At 43.1% G+C, this 19432-nt stretch overlaps 2 protein-coding genes across 9 annotated transcripts in view; one reads left to right on the top strand and one right to left on the bottom strand.

Annotated features, from left to right (window-relative positions):
* LOC126948846 (cuticle collagen 2-like) overlaps window positions 1-19432 on the bottom strand; it is a 940772-nt gene that overhangs the window by 291018 nt on the left and 630322 nt on the right. The window lies entirely within an intron of this gene.
* HHAT (hedgehog acyltransferase) overlaps window positions 1-19432 on the top strand; it is a 350433-nt gene that overhangs the window by 193117 nt on the left and 137884 nt on the right. The window lies entirely within an intron of this gene.

Below are 19432 nucleotides of genomic sequence, written 5' to 3'. Positions count from 1 at the left end.
GAGAGAAGTCCACTGGCTCCCATGGAGCTGGGAACCCCCTTCCGTCGTTGCTCCTGCACCCAGTCATTTTCCAAATCCTACTGACTTTGTATTCTTTTTTTTTTTTTTTTTTTTTTTTTTTTTTTTTGAGCCGGAGTCTTGCTCTGTTGCCCAGGCTGGAGTGCAGTGGCCGGATCTCAGCTCACTGCAAGCTCTGCCTCCCGGGTTTACGCCATTCTCCTGCCTCAGCCTCCCGAGTAGCTGGGACTACAGGCGCCCGCCACCTCGCCCGGCTATTTTTTTGTATTTTTTAGTAGAGACGGGGTTTCACCATGTTAGCCAGGATGGTCTCGATCTCCTGACCTCGTGATCCGCCCGTCTCGGCCTCCCAAAGTGCTGGGATTATAGGCTTGAGCCACCGCGCCCGGCCGACTTTGTCTTCTTAACATCTCTCACATCCACCCCTTCCTTTCTGTTTCTGGAGGAAAAGAATAATATGCACCTTTGTCTGTGAACTGGGCTTCTTATCCCACAGAGCTGTGATGAGGTTTAATAATACATGCTAATCACTCAGCTCTGTGCCTGGATATGATGGAAACTCAAGGCTAGTTTTATCTCCCTGCCCCCCACTCCCCAGTCCCACTTTACCTCTGGAATCAGAGTAACAGGATTTGAATCCTGGCACACTCTTCACTCTTTCTACCCGTGACTTTAGATAACTTACGTAACCTTTCTAAGACCTTGACTACTTATCTGTAAATTGGAAATCACAGTTTCTGGCTCAAGGAAGTTGTTTGCCAGGCTTGAATGGGATGAAGTGTGTCAAAAGTGTTTTAGGGGCCATAACACTCCATGCAGATGTTAGCTGTGATGCAGGTCTTCATTTTCTTTCCAACCAAGTTGTCCGAGCCTCCTCCCAGTCCCCTCACCTTTCATAGCTTTTCTTTCACTTTGCTTATGGCCACCCATCAGTCTCACAGAAACCCAGCCCTGATGTTGCCCCTCCCTCCTCGGAACCAGACTTTATACAACCTCGTGTCCTGGGCCCACCACAGTGGGTCTTCAGGCTACCTTTCCATCTCATCTCACCGTTATTCCCTTTGTGCCACTGCCACTTGGGACCAAATGCTGCTTTTTGCCCCATGCCTCACCATCTCCTGGCGTCTTTGTTAGCTATATCAGAAGTGCCTGTGCTTCCCCCATTAGTGCATATCCAAATCCCACCCGTCTCAGTCCATCTCAGATGCTGCCTTCTCTGTGCAGCCTTCCTCCCTCTACCTCGATAACGCTGTCTCCCAAGCCTCCTGGATCCTGGGAATCTTCCTGGATACTTTAGATCTCCAAGCTCTACATCTGGGAATTGGGCTAAGTAGATTTGGGTAGAGTCCAGCAATGAGTATAATTGTGAATCACTCCCAGTGACTCTGATTCTTAGGGGACTTTGGGACCCCAGCTTTAAATATAGCATGTGTTCGCATGTGTGCACATACATGTTGCAGCCCCTCCCAGGTAGCCAGCAGGATCTGACTCATCTGGATCTTCCACATAGTACCTCACAACGTCTAATGTCTAGAGGGCTCCTCAACATATTAAGATAAATAAAGTTTATTTTCAAAAATGTAAAAGGACTTAGTAACCATGTAATTTTCTTTTCATTTAACCCGTTTATTTTTATACCAAATTAAGTGCCCTAAGCACTATTCTGGCTGCCAGGATCAAAGCAGTGACAAAATAGACAATGTCCCTGCCCTCTCTTTGCTCACATCCCAGTGAGTAAATGAGAAAACAAGTAAGCAGTGTGTGATGACATGGGTGAGTGTGGAGGATGTTAGCTAAATGAAATCAACCACTCACAGAAGAACAAGAACTGCATGAATCCACTTTTATGAGGTATCTAAAATAAACTCAGAAGCAAAAGCAAAAATAGAATGATGGTTGCCAGGGGTTGGGGGAAGGGAGAGTTGCTAATCAGCAGGTATAAAGTTTCAGGTAGGCGAGATGCATAAGCTCTGGACATCCACTGTACAGCATGCGCCTGTAGTTATCAGTACTGTATGGTGTAGTTAAAAACCTGTTAACAGGTTAGATCTCATGTTAAGTGTTTCTACAATAAAATTTTTTTTTAATGGAAGAACAAAAAGAACCCAAGTAAGCAAGCACTATCATTCCCTTGATGTGATGGAGGGTGCAGGCGTGAGTGCCATGTTTGAAGGGCTGGGCAGGAAGGCCGTCTTTGAGGCAGTGGGTGACACAGAGATGAATGAGGAGGAAGGGGTCACCGGGGAAAGGGCCAGGGCTGGACTGTTCGAGCCAGAAGGAAGTACAAGCACGCAGCCTCTGAGTTGCAAAGGAATATGCTTGAGGAACAGAAGGGGAGCCTGGGGCTGGCCAGTGAAGGAGCAAGGAGTCCTCCATGAGGCTGGAGGAAGAGGGAACAGCCAGACTGTGATGAAGACTGGGCTCCATTTTGAACGTGATAGGCACCCTTGAAGGGTTTTAAGTAGGAGAGTGACAGGATCTGATTTACATTTTCGAAAGTCACTCTGACAGACTTAGGTGGGAATCTAGAGAAACTGGGAATTTTGAACCTCAACCATGACTGCGCTTCTGCATCATGAGCTGGAGCCTCCTAGTCCAGGTCTGTCCTGCTACTCGGGGGTTTCTCAAACAGACAGCTGCTGTGAAAGCTTCACTGTGTTGAGCAACAATAGACCTCAAATACCTCTTAATTTCTTTCTGCTTGCCTGGTGTGTTCTAAAATATGTAATTATGCACGTGAATATTCACTTCGAGGCAGTTAAGTGAGGGTTGGTCGTGGCAATAGACTGTCTCCAGAAGTATGGGCAGCTGAGTGGAGTTGGGGTCAGGGCTACGAAATGTACTTGGGATAGAGGTTTGCAGTTTTCCCAGGATGACAAGTACCCATCTTGTCTTCTGGCCACTCAGCAAACCAGGGCTTTGGCCTTGTCACTGGTTCGTCTCTCTTGCTTGGCCATTAGTTAGTGAGGTCTCTGAAGGCCCAGTTCTTAGCCATCAGCACCCTTGTGTTGATGCCCACTCGCCTTGGGTGTCAGCCCATCTTAGGATGCAGAGACCCTCTAAGTCCACAAGGCTGGCTCCTTCTCTGGGACTGCCAGTGCAATCTGTCACATACTGTGTTGGTGTGTTCTCCCATTTCTTGTCAAAAATTAAATCCCCTTCCAGGCTTTCCCCATCACAGTCGTGTCAATGTCCAAGACAACATTCCTTGTCCTTCAGATGCAAACACTTGGATTGCTTTGGAGTCCTTTTCTTATGTTCACAGAGTGTTAGAATGGAAGGGCCTTGATGATTATGCTCCACATTTCACTAATATTTCGTTTTTAGAAGATTTCTCAGATTCACTCCTTACCCTGATCTTGCTGTTACCACTTTTGAGGAAAAACTTGTTAGAATTATTTGTCTTCCTGGCTGTGCTATATTTGAGTTTATTAATGAGAAAATCCAGGTTTGAAAAGAAAAAAAGAAGAGAAACTCTCCACACTTGAGAATTGAGATGCATAATTTAGTTCCCACCATACATAGCTTTATCAATACAGATGTTCCTGTGAATAAATGTATCATTTTAAAAAATCAAAAAGAGCCCCTGGTGACTTGTTTGAGATATTTGCAATGTAGAGACATAGTTTTAAATGTAAAAAGCTCTGAGTCAGGGATGCTGCTTAGCAAGACGGGCTGTGAGATCCATGGTCTTAGGCCAGTACAGATGGGTTATTTACTTGACAGGCCGTTTGCTAAGTGTTGGCGCTGCCTTCTTCTGAATTCTCTTATGCATGGGGGATCTTTCTGCCTTATGAGGTTGCTGCATCTGGTAGAAGCCATAAATGTTTTTTCTTCCTTGCAGGAAGAGTCTCAGATCCCCCGTGCCTGAGATTAGATTCTGAAGAGAATGGTAGGTGGGCAGAGGTGGGACCTGAAGTGCATTCTGGTGAGGGTGGTAGTGGTGATACCCAGCTTGGAGGGACAGAGGTCCTGGGGTGGAGTCCTATGCCCAGCGCTGGAGATGGAGAGCCCCTTTCCCTGAGTCCAGTGGCAGACATGGTTGAGTCCCCACTGGAGCAGTGGTGGTATAATTTGTCAGCAGTTCTGATTGCATCACCGCTGAGCCTGGAACTCTGGCCCTTTCAGAGATTGTGCAAACTGCCTAACCTTCCTTAATAAACTAACCAGAGTGGGTTCTGGTTTTTTTTGTTGTTGTTGTTTGTTTGTTTGTTTTGCAACTGAAATAACTAATATAGTTACTTACTCAATGGACATTGGAGATGCCTAGCTCAACAGGGGGAGCACATGATCTTTAGTTAGCTTTGCCTGTGAGCTGCATCAATTCCACAGACCAGAATTAAACACAATTAGAGCTATTTTTGCATCAGTAACAGAAGCAGCCTGTGGAATGGAAAGGGCATTGGATCAGATGCAGAAGACCAGCACTCTAGACTGCTGTACCTCTCTAGCTGCAGCGGTTTTGTGTGAGTTGCTTCTGTTCGGGCCTTAGTTTTCTTATTTGTGAGGTGAGAGAATTATACCAGATAAACTCTAAGGTCCCTTCCAATCTCAACAGCCTCTGCTAAGCAGCCTTGCTGTTTCTGATACTAGAGAGCAGCTTCTGTTGTCTAGATCTGTGCCAGCCAATACAGTAGCTATTAATCACTCATGGCTATTTAAATTTAAACTACTGAAATTCCATAAAATTACTGTGATGTTGTGATATAATATGAAATACATATTTGGTCTCTGCCTCCCAGTTTCCAGCACAGAGCTCCTAAAACACTTAGGGGCACTACGATAATATTTTGTCCTGATATTTGGTCTTTGACCCCAGTTCCTGATGCATAGTTCTTAAATCCCTTGGAATTTCCTGAGTGATCAGAGCGTCTTTTGTTCTAATGAGGCAAGTCTTGATGGGCTTCTGGATAGCATCAGGATGGGGGCTGGGTACCAGGGTAACCAACCATGTGATAAGAGGATGGGAACTTTTAGCCCCACCCTCATCACCACCTCCCAAGAAGGCAGAGGCTCCTTCATTCTCTTCTTTCCTTTAATGCATGTGTCGCCCCCTCCTCCTGCATAGGCTGGCTCAGCACTCAGCTCAGACTCCCCTGGAAGCGTCAGGTCCTCCCTTGCAGCATGCTGTGTGGTCTCTCGCGGTTTTGCAGCGCAGGCTCCCATGGCTGAGTGCCTGGGTTTGTGTGCTGGATGCATTACTCTTGACTGTGTGACCAGCTTAACAGCTCCGTGCTTCACTTTCCTCATCTGTAAAATGAAGATTAATAATAATACCTATTTCACAGGAGGTTTTTGAGGACCAAATAACACAGTACACTTAGAGTGCTTAGAATAGTGTCCAGCAGTAATACAATGGCGGTTAGCCATCACCATTATCAGCATCATCATTTCCCTGGCTATCTTGTCATTCTTTGGGATCTTAGCATACTGAGTGGCAACACCTTTAAAAAGAAAACAATAAAGAAAATGAGTGATTCTGCTAATGCTTAAGATTTGGCGATTCACAAGTAAGCTCCCTGAGGGCCAGAATTGTGGGCTTGCTTTCTTCTACAATTTCCTTTGAGTACCTGGCAGAGGATGGTATGCCAACAGTGTGGTACTAATGAGTGGAGCTGCTGTAGGCCAAACCCAGGCCATCTCTGGTATGTACTAGCCATGTGAATTTATTAGCGAATATTTAATAGCACTGCTTCAGTTTCCCCATCTGTGAAATGGAGACATTGTCATCTTTGAGAGAAAAGTCAGATACTTTGAAACTCTGAGTTAAATCAAGCAAATAAATAAATGGGTGAAGTCAATCTCTCTAAATGCATAAACCCATTCATTTATATATCAGATTTTTTTAGCATCTACCATGGGCAAGAAACCCTACTTGTTCTTGGAACACAGCAGTGAGCAAAAAGACATGGAGTTCCTACCCCCTGGGAGCTTATTATGCTTTAGGAGCAGAGAGGTGTTCATCAGGTGATCATATGCGTATCAGCAAAAGTATAGCAACCAGTAATGCCGAGAGAGAGACACGTGGTTCTGCAAGTGTGTGTCACAATGCACCTGACCCAGGAGTGGTGCAGGGACTGGTCATGGGGAAGGTTCTCCCAGGATCTCTGGGGTGGAAGGTGGAGGGAAAAGCATATCAAACCCCTGTGGTGGGAGGAGCAGTGTTATGCCCAGACCGTTTATTCCCCGAAGAAGACCACCAGAGTCCAGAGTCAAAGCTAAGCAGCAAGGATCTTTATTACAGGTTCGAACCTGGAACTCTCCCTCGCTCGTGAAACGAGACGGGCAGGAGAGCTCCCCCACTCAGCTCCGAACAATGTTATATAGTCTAAGAAAAGTGGGCATAGAGTTAATATACAAATCACATATATGATTGGCTAGTGTTTGAACAAGGCGATTTGGCTAACTATGATTGGTTCCTGCCATTTCTGATATTTTGGTTCAAACTTTGAGGCGGGAGAGCAGGTTTATGGCAGCAAGAGTTTATCTTACTTAAACATGTCTTGTGACCTTGCCTCAGAACTTACAAAATCTCTGGTATGTGCAAAACAAAATCTCTGGTACGTGCAGAAAACCAGGTACTCACAGAACTTACGAAATCTCTGGTATGTGCAAAGATTAGAGAGCAGAACAAGGGTGTAGCGGGTGGGGGGCGGGTACACATCTATCTTTGTGTCCTTTCAGCAGGGTGTGTCACAGGAGGAAGAAGAGAAAGAAAGTCCTTGTGTTCTGGGCACCAAGAGTGAGGCGCATAGTGAGACTGGTGGATTGTCCAGGGCTGGGCCATGTAGGGCCTTGAATGCCATTTTAAAGATCAAAGTCAGTTTTAGATGCTAAGCAATAGACTGGAAATGAATGACTAAGGAGTTTCCTGGGGAAACATAACTGTAGTTAAAAATTATGTGTGCAAATGTATCCTAGCATGTCTAAAGTTCTCATTCAGATGATGTAATTAACATATTGAAGGGAGAAACTTTCACTAGAAAATGCATAGTGTAGCCTATTAATATGCGGAAGTGAAAGGATCTGTTGTGAGGAATATTATCACTAATCTGTTACCAATCATAATCGCAATGTTTGCAATAATGTACAGTTTTATATTAATTAGGGTAGATTCATTTGCATTCAGATACCCTTTTCTGAATGAGAAAAATGTGATAGTACCATCAGGGACGTGGAAATCGGGCATACCCTGCCATCTGTAGAAATCTGTGATGCACCTATGTCCTGGTTTGTCAGCAAGTCAAAACCCCCATGTGCTCATACAAATTGTTACCCCCTGGGATATCATCCATTGATAAGTGCAGCCTTGGAACCTTGGGGATATTTTCAAATGCTGATCAACATATAAGATCAAATTTTGTTAGAAAATGGAGGCCAGGTGCGGTGGCTCATGCCGATAATCCCAGCACTTTGGGAGGCTGAGGCAGGTGGATCACCTGAGGTCAAGAGTTCGAGACCAGCCTGGCCAAGATAGCAAAACCCTGTTACTACTGAAAAAAACAAAAATTAGCCAGGTGTGGTGGCATGCGCCTGTAATCCCAGCTACTTGGGAGGTTGAGGCATGAGAATTGTTTGAATCCAGGATGTGGAGGTTGCAGTGAGCCGAGATGGTGCCACTGCACTCCAGCCTGGGCAACAGAGCGAGACGTTGTCTCAAAAAAAAAAGAAAAAAAATGGGGATTTTTTTGTTAAGCTGTTGTACATCAGACCAGAACACTGAATTCAGCTATGAGGAGCGGTGACATCAATGTGGTACTGAGAGATCAGTATTTGTTGTGACTTGTGTAAAATTTAATCCCTACTCTAGCTATGCAGTACCTTTTGAACATTCTTGTGGCTTTTAGGGAATTTCTAGCCTTATGTACTCGGCCTCCTCAAAGTACAAGTCAAAAAGTCACTCTCTGGGCCTCTCTTGTGGCTAGTACCCCAGTGTATCCCAGGCCCAGCTTCTCAGGGACATCAAAGGGGTAACTGCAATTCAGAAGAGCATCATGGGAATGAGAGGGCCTCCCACAAAACTATTTCCAGCAAAGATGGTAGAGATGGTATGCAGCTTTCCCTGCAGCATAAACAGGGTTCTGCAGCACAGGTGTCTGCAGCACAGGCATCTGCAGTATGAGCACAGTGCTGCTGGCGGTGTCACCAAAAGTGGGGTGAACTGGAGCAGCCTCAGGGAGCAATGGTCTCCCAGCCTGATTTGCTGGCTCACCCAGGTATTCTGTGAGCACATGTCCTTTAATAAATTCCTTTTCTGCTTAGTTAGAGTCTGTTGTTTGCAACTAAAAACTGAGTTATATATCAGACTATATAAATAAGCACGGTAAAGACAGTAATTCATTCTGTTCTCACAGCGACTCAGTGTTGAAGAGGTACCACGTGAGTCTTGAGGTAACTGGATAAAGTTTAATCCTTTGGTTGTGCTGCCAGTTCAAATGTTTCTGCTCTGATGTAGGGTATACAAGCTCAGGTTATGTAAAATTGCACACAAAAATCATAGGATTTGTGGGAAAAATAGAGTTGAATAAATCACTCAAAATCTATTCAACTTTGTCCAGAGCACCAAGAAAGACAGTAACAGTCCTAATAAGGATCTTAGCACATTTGAAACGTCATGTTGAATTCCTAGGAAATACATCTTCTAGTAAGTACATATTAGCCTTTACCTTAAAAGGTGAAGGTAACATGACTAAAGGGGTATAAACAAGGGTCGGGGCTATCAGGGCTAATTTGTTATGAATCATAATATTAATACCAATGTTTGCAATGATGTGCATATTTGCATTAATTAGAGGAGATTCATTTGCATTCGAATACCCTTTCCTGAATGAGAAAAATGTGTGACAGTACCAGCAGGGACTTGGAAATCAGGCGTACCCTGCAGCCTGTAGGAATGAGGAGTACTGAATAAGGAGTTATTAACAGAGCAACTTGTTCTGGAGACAAAGGCAGGGAGAGATGGAGAAGCATTTGCAGACTTTGCACAGACTTGAGGATGTCTGAGAGAGATGGCTCTGAATCCTTGTTCTGGGTTGTTCTTTTAAACAAGAACCTGGGAGAACTGGGTGGGCCCTATGTGCTTCTAGGACAGCGTGTTGACCGAACTAAGCCAATAAAAAGAGGCAGGATTAGTGGGTATTTGGTACAATAATCTAGTCAATTCTGTTAATGAATTCTATGTTCAGATGCTCAAAGTATTGACAGGCTAAGAAAAAAAATGCTTATAAACAGTCACAATTTCTATTTTATAAGGATATTATTTTTCCCTTTACCAGTTAGTCATACATCAATTAACAACCAGGATACAGTCTGAGAAATGCATCGTTAGGCAATTTCATCATTGTGCAACAACATAGAGTGTACTTACACAGACCTATGTGGTATAGCCTACTGCACACATAGGCTATATGGTAGAGCCTGTTGCTCCTGGGCTACAAACCTGTGCACTGTGTTACTGTACTGAATACTACAGGCAGTTGTAATATGGCAAGTATTCATGTAAACATAGAAAAGGTACAGTAAAAATACAGCATTATAATCTTATGAGACCACCCGTCGTATATGCAGTCCGTTGTTGACTGAATCATTATATAATGCATGACTGTACGTATGAACTATGGTAATTAAAGTGTGTGACTGTGTGTTGTAGAACAGTCTGTATTTGAAAGTACTGTGTAAACCTGAAAAGCTGGTGGACCTCTGGCATGTAAATAACGGGACTGTGGGCTTCAGATAGTCTCTAACATTGTTGAAGAGGAAGAAGAGGAACCTAGGCAGAGGACTAGAATCTCTTGTTAATGCATGCTGCAGAGGGGCGGAATAGCTTAACAGTTAGAAGTGTAAGTTGTGGAATTCAACCACCTGGGTTTGAATCCCTACTCTACTGCATACTAAGTCTGAGCCTCGGTTTTTTTCTTATGTGAGTTGGAAATGATAAATTTGCTAATGTATGTAAAATACTTCGGACAGTTCCCTAAGTGGTGGATATTGTTATCTCTTATCTGTCCATCAGTCCACAATACCATCTGTTTCAAGGCTAAGGAGAGAAAACCCATGTGGAAGTGCCTCTCACAGGGTCTAACACTTAATAGGCACTCAGTATGTATTTGTGGAATTTGAATCTGATGAGAAAGATTGACATAGCTGCAACTAGCACTGTTTCTTTTCCTCTCACCAAATCTATGTGAAAAGGCTTGCTTAGTGGCAAGGGTGGGTGGGATAATCTTTATTGACAAGACAGATGCAAGAGCACATTCTACACCAAACAGGCGATGATTCCTGGGTATTTGCAAGCAACATGTGATCCCAGGGGAAGGTCTGACCTTCAAAATGTGTGTGGACTAGAAAGAGCGAGCAGCCTGGTTTCAGCTGTGAAAAGGCCATTTAAAATAAAAACACTTTAGAATCTGAAAGCCCACAGCATCTGTTTCTAATTGAAAGGTTATTTGCAGACAATGTGTTTTTCGTAGAGTGACATTTGTATGTGTTTATTAATATACTGAGTCTATTGCAGTGAAATCCATTTTGGAAATGGAAATAGATTTTTGAACATTTTAATCAATTTTTAAGCAAAATAATGAACTGGAAAACATTTAGCTGAGAAAGTGCATCTGATTACACAGGACAATTTTTCAGTTGTAATAAAATGCAGATATGTATTGTTTCTCCCTGTGCTACTGAGAGGAGGTTCCTTATTTTATCTCTGGACTCTATAATGTTTTTTCATTTTCATCTGATGCTTCAGAGGCCCAAGATTCTAGTCCTGGCTTTTCCATTTATTTCATGGCCTTAGGAAAGCCAATTCCCATTTCTGGACGTCAGTTACTCATTGGTAAAAACACCTTATGATTTAAAAGGTCTCTTCTAGCCCTAAACTTATATAACTGTAGAATTCTGTGACTTGACTGAAGCAGGCAAATTCCTATAAGCAATTGAGCAATCCAAGAACCATGACGTTCTCCAGACCCCATATTGGAGTTTTAGATACTGGATTTTATGTTTCCGTCAGCACCATGTGCAGAGCTCCTACCATATGCAGAATACTCTTAAGGCCAATGATGGGACAGAAAGGTAAGCGACTACCTGAGTTTTCTGTGGTCTCGTTGGAGAGGGGGAACAAACATTTATGATATAATTAGAATGATTAAACCAGTTAGAAATGCCAGAGCACAAGCCTTTGATAATTGTAGAATACGAAAGGAAGAAAGAGTCCTAGTGGGCAATGTGGAGAAAGGGCCACATTCTTAAAGACAATATTTGTAACTGAAAAATGAGACTTGGGTTCATATTCTATTTACTGAGTCAAATCTGCACTACCTATTTTTTTTCCATATAGTTTTTCTGGAATATACCCTAGTTGAGTCTTTCTCTCTCACTAGATTTGTGAGCATCTCAGAAGCCTCTCCTTGTTTTTCGGTGTGAAGTCCCTGTGGCATCGAGCATGGCACTTCGTTCAATATAAATGTCTTGAATGGTGGAACGTCCCTGATCGTCACCTTCCAGCCCTATCATTGCTCACTGGCACTGGAATTTGGGTATGGCCAGGAGTGATAATTGGGTGAGATGGAGGTGAATGGCACAGAAAATCTGGCTCTTTTGTTAGTAGCTCTGCTGTTTTAGAAGTACAGATGGCAGCTGGCTGCTTCAGAAGACAGCATCTGTGGGGACTGTCAACTCCAAGGGAAATGGGTATGCCTGAGAAGAGTGCATCCCCAGATGCTGCTCTTGGCCTTATGTCTGGAGATGGTCTTTTCATGACTAAATATGTTTGTAATCACCTCTGAGACTCACAGACAACCTGCAGCTTTCTGTCTGTAAGAGCTTCTCCATCCTGTCCTTGATGCATCTTGCTGGAGCAGGCAGGAGAGCGGCAGCATTTGTATATAGTGCACCCATAGGTGTATTTTCAGAGGGAAAAAAATCAAGCTATGTGATCATTGCTTTAGATTGGGGATCTTTAAACGGGTTCTGTAGTCCTGCCAAGGAAGCTACTGGATAAACTGAGATTTAGGGATTTCCAATGATTTTGATCTTCCTGGCTTTCTCTCTAATAAAGAAATCAAGGGTTTGATAATTTGGTCTTACCAAACTTTTTAAAATTTCTGAGAAATCAATCCTGACTCCAAGAACAAAAAAGGCCCAGCTTAAATGAGTTTGTGCTGGCACCTGGTGGCTTGATGATGCAGAATACTCCCGGGTCCCCGAACTCACTGAGGGATGTGGCGTTAGGGAGGAGGCTGGAAGAGAAAGTGGATGGGGAGCTGGTGGGGGAATGAGGAGTCTCAGGCTGCCGTATAGAGTGGAAGGACATCTTTTCATCCTGGCTAGCTGCCACGCACTGGGGTAATTGTACCTTTTTTTTTTTTTTTCATGAGTGTTCTCCTAGGTGCTGTTCCGGGCACTGCTGAGCAGGCACCTATGGTCTATGAGGGGCATCCATTCTTTTCCTGGCTCTGATGGCTCACGTGGAGCTTGTCAAGTTTTCTTTTCAAACTCAATACTGTGTCACTGCACTGCTACCATGGTGGATTTGTACACTTCTGTTATATTTAGCTTTGGCTACCTGAGGATGTGGGGAGATGATTATTCACGCTACATGGGGTAAAGATTTATACATTTTTCCCCCTAGGGTTTTGTTATATTTTGTTTGTTTCATTAATGCTCTTTTTATATAACAATCCCCACCCCACTACGTCCTGTACATAAACAGAAATACAGGTGGAGTACCCCTTATCTGAAATGCTTGGGACTAGAAATGTTGAATTTTATATTTTTTCAGAATTTGGAATATTTGCATATACATAATGAGATATCTAGGGGATGGTACTGAAGTCTAAACATGAAATTCATTTGTTTAATGTACATCTTATATACATAGCCTGAAGGTAATTTATACCATATTTTAAATAATTATGTGCATGAAACAGAGTTTAGACTGCATTTGGACTGTGGCCTGTCACATGAGACCACGTGTGGCATTTTCTACTGGTGGCATCATCACGGAGCTCAAACATTTCAAATTTTAGAGTTTTCAATTTTGGATTTTCTGTAATAGAATTCCCAGAGAAAGGTCAAATATATAGGGTCTAGATTTACCCATCACGTCAGTGCTAAGATACCCATAGAATTGTACCTCTTGTGTCTAACATTCTGGCCTTCAATAAGGACCTTGTGGATTGGGTTGGTCTCTCTTTGCCTTCCATGGGAGTACTGCTAGTGGGATGCACTGCTGAAGTCACTCCTTGATAGAGGGTTGGCTTTGCATCCACATTTTCTTTTTTTTGTTTTCCTTTTTTATTATACTTTAAGTTCTAAGGTACATGTGCACAACTTGCAGGTTTGTTACATATGTATACATGTGCCATGTTGGTGTGCTGCACCCATTAACTCATCATTTACATTAGGTATATCTCCTAATGCTATCCCTCCCCCCTCCCCCCACCCCACAACAGGCCCTGGTGTGTGATGTTCCGCTTCCTGTGTCCAAGTGTTCCCATTGTTCAGTTCCCACCTATGAGTGAGAACATGCGGTGTTTGGTTTTCTGTTCTTGAGATAGTTTGCTGAGAATGATAGTTTCCAGCTGCATCCATGTCCCTACAAAGGACATGAATTTATCCTGTTTTATGGCTGCCTAGTATTCCGTGGTGTATATGTGCCACATTTTCTTAATCCAGTCTGTCATGGATGGACATTTGGGTTGGTCCCCAATGTCTTTGCTATTGTGAATAGTGCCGCAATAAACATATGTGTGCATGTGTCTTTTTAGCAGCAGCATGATTTATAATCCTTTGGATATATACCCAGTAATGGGATGGCTGGGTCAAACGGTATTTCTAGTTCTAGATCCTTGAGGAATTGCCACACTGTCTTCCACAATGGTTGAACTAGTTTACAGTCCCACCAACAGTGTAAAAGTGTTCCTATTTCTCCACATCCTCTCTAGCATCTGTTGTTTCCTGACTTTTTAATGTTCGCCATTCTAACTGGTGTGAGATGGTATCTCATTGTGGTTTGGATTTGCATTTCTGTGATGGCTAGTGATGATGAGCATTTTTTCATGTGTCTGTTGGTTGCATAAATGTCTTCTTTTGAGAAGTGTCTGTTCCTATCCTTTGAGAATTGGAAAAAGCTACTTTAAAGTTCATATGGAACCAAAATTGAGCCTTCATTGCCAAACCAGTCCTAAGCCAAAAGAACAAAGCTGGAGGCATCATGCTACCTGACTTCAAACTATACTACAAGGCTACTGTAACCAAAACAGCGTGCTACTGGTACCAAAACAGAGATATAGACCAATGGAACAGAACAGAGCCCTCAGAAATAATACCACACATCTACAACCATCTGATCTTTGACAAACCTGACAAAAACAAGAAATGGGGAAAGGATTCCCTATTTAATAAATGGTGGTGGGAAAACTGCCTAGCCACAAGTAGAAAGCTAAAACTGGATCCCTTCCTTACACCTTATACAAAAATTAATTCAAGATGGATTAGAGACTTAAATGTTAGACCTAAAACCATGCATCCACATTTTCTTTCTTTTTTTTTTTTTTTTTGTGACAGAGTCTCGCTTTGTCACCCAGGCTGGAGTGCAGTGGCGCAATCTCGGCTCACTGCAAGCTCCGCCTCCCGGGTTCACGCCATTCTCCTGCCTCAGCCTCCGAGTAGCTGGGACTACAGGCGCCACCACCACGCCCGGCTAATTTTTTGTATTTTTAGTAGAGACGGGGTTTCACCGTGTTAGCCAGGATGGTCTCGATCTCCTGACCTCGTGATCCACCCGCCTCGGCCTCCCAAAGTGCTGGGATTACAGGCGTGAGCCACCGCGCCCGGCTGCATCCACATTTTCTTAACTAGGCTTCCTGACCAGCCTCTGGCCTTTTGTAGGATTGTTTAGCTGTGTTGAGCACTAGGGAGGAGCACAGGCCTCTCTGGGGCAAAGGCAATGCATCCCAGCCCTGAGGAAGACCATTGTTATGCATGGAGCTCTGGGTTATAGGACCTCCACTGCCAGCACTACTTCTACCTGGCCATGTGAACATGCCCATATCGGGCTCCAGTTCCTCATCTGCCAAATAGAAGACAGTGACTACATCACAGGGTTTTGTGAAGATTGGGTTTTAGATGATTTATGTGGAAGAACTTGGTGGCACTGTACAGTATTGTAAGGTGGATTACTAGCGTGTTGCTCTAACCTACTGAGCTGTAATACTGTGGGGGAAGGGGACTGGGAAACATTGTGTGTGTGTGTGTGTGTGTGTGTGTGTGTGTGTGTGGTAAAATAATATAAATAATCTGTCTTTCATAGTTGATGATTCTCTGGACATTGGCTAGAATCCCTTTGGATGGGGGAGAGAGGTCAGTGGGAGCGGGTAGGCCAGTTCGCTCGGTGTGCAAATAACTCTGTTCACACATCAGATGTCAGACTGGCTTGGCCTTTTATGACAGAAGCTACTATGAGCGACACTCTTGCTGGTGTGTGTGTGTGTACACGCGTGCATGTGTGCATGCATGCATCCCTTCTTGTGCTGTATCTACACAGAAAACATAGCAAAGATTTTGATTGAAAATTTGGGGGTGGGGGAGAATCCCTGTGAATAGCACATCAACAAATAAAGACACCCACGAAATAAACAGTGTTCCAAACCAAACCAACTACAACACAAACATGCAAATATGCTAAAAGCTGTGTAACCAATAGCATGGCCCCCTTAGCTCTGAATTACAGAGCCTGGAAGAGCAGCTTGCGGATGCTCAAGATTCCAGTAATTACCCAACTAGCAGCGAGCTCTGTAACTCTCAGCCACTCCTGGGGAGATTCGGGCATATGCATATCAAGTCCAGCTATGAGCTGTCACTGGCCATCAGAGTGCTAATGACCAACTGATTTGGCTTCCTTAATGTGGTGGAATTCCTTTTGAGAATATTTCCTTTTTAACTGGGGAAAATACGTTTAGTGCTTTAGTAAGCACCTCATCACTGAAGCCACTGCTGCAAAATATATAAATAGCCTGTGTGAAAGTCCTGGGATATTTGTATGAATTTAGCCTATTCCAGCACACAGACCTTTACCATCTTTCATCCACCCAACCCAGAGTCTCTGATGCCTGTTGTTCCCTGAGGGCTCATAGCTACTACTGGCATTTTGAGAACGAGTTTCAGAGCATCTTTTCAGTACTCACTCAACTTTCTTTGTCTGAACAGAATGCAGCCAGTTCCCTCCAGTTTCCTGCTGGGGAACCCAGCTGTCTGCTGTTTTCATGTGTGTCCAGCCCAGGCATGCTGGGCTCAGTACCACATTACTGCTTGTGACTGCAGACTTTTCAGCCTCTGCCTGTTAGTGATTGTATCTCTTGTCTGCTGTATCATTTACAGTGGAGGTGAAAGAGCAATATGGGAGAACCTGTCTTTTCTTGAGTTGGAGAAGGATTTGTGTCTCCTAATCAGCAGAAAGTTAATGTAACTGGGACATTCAGATAATGAATAGGGGGCTAATACAGGTGATCGGGAGTAGCAAAGACACCCCTCAGATAATTCCCCCATGGGGCTTCTGTTTGAGTTGGACCTTTGCCATACAGCAGGATTCGGCGATGTTGGCACTGTTGACATTTTGGACTGGTTAATTCTTTGTTGTGGGAGCTGTCCTGTGTACTTAGATGTTTAACAGCATCTTGGGCCTCTGCCTGCTAAATGTCAGTAGCACCCCCTACAAGTGATAATAAAAAATATCACCAGGTAGTGCCAACTAGCCCTGGGGTATGGAGAGGGAGGGGAATTGCACTTGGTTGAAAACCACTGTTAAAGATAAAATGTCACATTGGGTTTTGAACTGTACATAAAGGAAGGTGTAAAAAAAAAGGTGGCTATAGGTCTTCAAGTTTAAAATAATGTCTGTTGCCTCTGATACAACCTCACCCAACCACCACTGTAATGTAATGTCTAGAGAACACTGAGAAAAGATGAACGAAATCAACACTGAAAAGTAGGGCTGGACTTCAGTCTGTTGCCTCTGATACAACCTCACCCAACCACCACTGTAATGTAATGTCTAGAGAACACTGAGAAAAGATGAACGAAATCAACACTGAAAAGTAGGGCTGGACTTCAGTCTGTTGTCAGAATCAATGAGAAATTTCCTTTACTTTGGCACAGAAAGCTCACTTGTCTGAAAATGCTGTCAGTGGCTTGTGCATGCTGTGCTACGAAGTCCCTCACCCTTCTTCTGCTGTCTGCCTGTCCTCCCAGTTCAGAAACACAGTCTGTTCCTAGCAGAAAGGTGGGCTGCCCTTCCTTGTACAAATACAGTGTCATTGTTGCATTCCGTTCCAGCGCAGTTGTTGTATTGCTCTTCTCAATTCATATACACCCCCCTTTCCACATCAATGTGGAGACTCCAATAATAATAAAATGAATAGACAGAAAGTGAGGAACACAGGATTGGGCCATTGGGGTTCATTTCTGTGTTCGATCTTCCGTCTTCCACAGGTCAGCTATGGTAGGTGAAAATGGAGACAGGAAGGGCCCTGCTGACACATTGGGAAGGGCCATTTTAATGTGTCCTGTTGGTTAATTGATCAAACAAGCAAGGAATGGAGTAGAGGAAAATGCGCCCTGAAGGAAGAAGCAGCATATCAGAGAATACCTGTTGGAAACTTGAAATTGGACTAGGGACTGGCACCTCATTTTGTTCATCGAGTGTGTTACTTGAGGAGATTTGACTGTTGCTTAAGGAGAAACAGAACAAAGTGAAAAGCAATAAACTGTTTCCTTTACCCTTTCAATTGAAATAAGAAAAATTTTGAGAAACTCGAGTCATTTGAAGTTCTCCTTTATTAATTTTATAGAGAATTTTATGATTCTGGGTTTTATTGTTTTTGGTAATTGGATGCTATAAAAATTTTTCAGTGATTTTCTCTTCTTGATAATTAGAAATAGTGATGAAAGTATCTTTTTGTATTACAAGGCTTTCTTTTCCTTTAAACAATTGTACACATTTTGTATTTTTTTTCTTTTCTCCATACAGACTTTTATGAGAATGGATTCATTGTATCCCATAATTGCTATTATAGTATGTAATGAAAATGAGATATTAAGCATTGAAAATCACAGCAAAAGTCAATATATTCCTCATTGGTAGATAGCAGTTGGTGATAAATGCTAAATATGAATACATTTTACTTCTTCTAAGGATTTATGTAGAGAAAATAAATAATATTTAGCCATTGAAGAAAGTTTCCACTGTGAAGTAAGGGACTCATCACTCCAAGTCTCAGAGGAAAAGCAGGCCTGTGAGATTATTTATTATAAATATAAAAAACAGGTCAAATATTTTAAAGCTTTAGTCTCATGTGGCATATATGAAATAGTAATAAACCATAAATAGAGGATAAGAAGGGAAGAAAAATGGAGTTAAGAGAAATAAGAAAGCATTTCTGGAAAAATAAGGATGCAATCACATAATTAAAGTTTTCTTTGGAGAACATGAAGATCAAAATTGACACTTGAAAATACTCCTGTGAGGAAGACCATCTTGAGATTGTCTTCCACATTGTAGAAAAAGATAAAAGAAAATAATAAATACTAGAGATAACTGTAAAACCTGAACAATGGGAGCAGAAGCGTTAAAAAGGGCAACATAAAGAAGAAAACTTTCCTGGATTTGAAAGGACTAACCATATTACAAGCAAAATGCATAGAAGGGGCTGGTCACAATGGCTCACGCCTGTAATCCCAGCAGTTTGGGAGGCCGAGGCAGGTGAATCACCTGAGGCAGGGGTTTGAGACCAGCCTGGCCAACATGGTGAAACCCCGTCTCTACCAAAAATACAAAAATTAGCCAGGCAGGGTGGCGGACTGCTGTAATCCCAGCTACTCAGGAGGCTGAGGCAAGAGAATTGGTTGAACCTGGGAGGCAGAGGCTACAGTGAGCTAAGATTGCACCACTGCACTCCAGCCTGGGTGACAGAGGGGGAACTTGTCTGGAAAAAAAAATCAAAGAGAGCCACGTGGAAGCATATTCTGCTGTAATTTGTGAATTATGGAACAAAAGGAAAAGGTACATAAGGATCCACACAGAGACAAGGGTTACTTAGGAGGAGAAAAAGATGTTGGACATCTGTCTGGCAACACCTCAGGCCAAAAAAAAAAACAGTGGAACAAGGCCTATTGAGTACTGAGAAGGAAAGACTACGATTCAATAATTTTATATCCAGTTAAATTGTTTTAGTGTTTGAAGCCAACTGAATGACTTCTCTAAAAATGCTTTAGGGTACCTGCCCTGGACAAGCCCTCTTCTCACACAATGGTCTTGACCTGGAAGGACCTATGGAGTAGGAAGGCCTTTGAGCCTGGGTGGCCTTGCCATCTCCTGCTAAAGTGGTAGGAGTAGCAGTGGCCATTCCTCAGAAGTAAC

Source organism: Macaca thibetana, chromosome 1, assembly GCF_024542745.1.
Source record: "Macaca thibetana thibetana isolate TM-01 chromosome 1, ASM2454274v1, whole genome shotgun sequence".
NCBI classification, from domain to species: Eukaryota; Metazoa; Chordata; class Mammalia; order Primates; family Cercopithecidae; genus Macaca; species Macaca thibetana.
Note: the sequence above shows the minus strand (reverse complement) of the source record. Positions and strands in the feature narration are given on the sequence as shown.